Below are 2,057 nucleotides of genomic sequence, written 5' to 3'. Positions count from 1 at the left end.
ACAAGAAAACCTAGTTTGGGATAGGTTTTGTGCCTTCCGTGGTATTATAACCATAGAACTGCTCCTGAGGGGGGTAGGGTAGGCCCACCAAAAAGTGCACTTCTGGTTAGGTCGCTAATTTCTAAAATAAATGTGTCCCAACCAAGTTTTTTTGGACGCTCTTTCGAATGGCAACATTCCTGATTGAAAATGCCGACCTACCAAAATCCGCACTTTGCTTCCCCGTCCATATAGGGGTGAGTATTTGGCTTTGCTTTCGTCAGAGTCAAGGAAACACATTGAAAATGGAATCAGCATACAAGAAAACCTAGTTTGGGATAGGTTTTGTGCCTTCCGTGGTATTATAACCATAGAACTGCTCCTGAGGGGGGTAGGGTAGGCCCACCAAAAAGTGCACTTCTGGTTAGGTCGCTAATTTCTAAAATAAATGTGTCCCAACCAAGTTTTTTTGGACGCTCTTTCGAATGGCAACATTCCTGATTGAAAATGCCGACCTACCAAAATCCGCACTTTGCTTCCCCGTCCATATAGGGGTGAGTATTTGGCTTTGCCTTTGTCAGACTCAAGTAAAAGCATTTAAAATGGAGTCAGCATACAAGAAAACCTAGATTGGGATAGTTTTTCTGCCTACCGTGGGATCATAACCATAGAACTGCCCCTGAGGGAGGTAGGGTTAGGGTTAGCGTTAGGGTTAACGTTGGGGTTAGGATTGAAGACAGAAGATTGGTGATGTCAGGAGGACCTTCTTAAAACAAACAGAAATACACTTATTAGGGGACTAGGGCCAGTGGACTCAGAAATGTCTTTCGTAGCAGTCTCCTATAAGAGTATTTTTCTCTGATTTAGGTGACTCCTCCTCACACCACCATTTTTCTTAGTCGAAAGACCTCTTCACAGCACGACTTTCCTGATGGATTTCTATGTAACTGCTCGTGCTGAGAGGTGTGTCGAAAGTTGATCATGTTCCCGTAAAATCTGAGGTCTCCACTGTCTAGCGAGGTACTTACAGTGAATATAGTGAATTTTTCAAAAATTGGAGAATTCTGACTTTTGCGATGAATTTTAATGTAATTGGTCGTGCTGAGAGGCGTGTTAAAATTTGAACATGTTCCCGTAAAATCTGAGGTGAGAATTAGTGAGGTACTTACAGTGCGTATAGTGACAAATCTTTAAAAGCGTGAAATTATGGGATGTTGTGGCTTCAATGGGTTTTTAAGATGTCACCAGTCATTTGGCATGACTTACAAACGATTTGGCTGGTTGTGGGTTCGATTTTCAAAATTTCATTTTTTTCGCGTTTTTATTTTCTGTCTACCATATCATGCAGTCTCCTTATTAGCGTTTGGGGGTTATAGTGTGGGCAGGTTGGTCGCAAAGGTTCCGAGAGGAGCTGGCTAGTAAACCCTGTCCCTTATGTTCCACGGCGGCAAGGCGGAGAAATAGAGGGCAGAATTGACTAACGGGCAAGGAAAGTTGGGCTTGTAGCTTTCCTTTCGAAGGAGGGAAAAGATGATGCCCGAAAGCATTGTCACTGTAGTGGCAGGCAGAGTGTAGATGGAAGTTGTGTACGCTAGCCTTTGGCTAATGATAGAGACAAAAGAGCAGGAGGATATTTTCCTTCGCAGAAGCACTTTTCTTGCCTTCCTTCAGCTCGCTTGGCGAGTCTGACAGGTATGCCTGAACTGTGCACGGGTCCAGTTGTGAGAAAGACGTGGCAAACAAGACGGGGTTTCCCTTGACCGAGGGACCGTGTGGTCCGTTTGGCTCATGGGTTCCCCCCGTGGAGGCAAAATCTAAGAAAGCTTGCTCTCCCTCTGCGGAGGGGGGCCGCTTAGCAAGGAACTTCTGTTCCCTGCGGTGGATAGTTACCTGGTTGATCCTGCCAGTAGTCATATGCTTGTCTCAAAGATTAAGCCATGCATGTCTAAGTATAAGCACTTGTACTGTGAAACTGCGAATGGCTCATTAAATCAGTTATCGTTTATTTGATTGTACCATTACTACTTGGATAACCGTAGTAATTCTAGAGCTAATACATGCGAAAAGTCCCGACTTCT

At 44.4% G+C, this 2,057-nt stretch overlaps 1 non-coding gene across 1 annotated transcript in view; it reads left to right on the top strand.

Moving 5' to 3' along the window:
* Positions 1-1,866: 1,866 nt before the first annotated feature.
* LOC146446749 (small subunit ribosomal RNA) overlaps positions 1,867-2,057 on the top strand; it is a 1,800-nt gene continuing 1,609 nt past the window's right edge. The window contains exon 1 of the ribosomal RNA XR_014862431.1: positions 1,867-2,057. This exon is cut by the window's right edge and continues 1,609 nt beyond it. This is a non-coding gene — a ribosomal RNA (small subunit ribosomal RNA).

The sequence above is a fragment of the Pavona decussata genome, unplaced genomic scaffold (assembly GCF_977016875.1).
Source record: "Pavona decussata unplaced genomic scaffold, jaPavDecu1.1 SCAFFOLD_3243, whole genome shotgun sequence".
NCBI lineage: Eukaryota > Metazoa > Cnidaria > Anthozoa > Scleractinia > Agariciidae > Pavona > Pavona decussata.
This window is presented reverse-complemented; position numbering and strand designations above follow the sequence as displayed.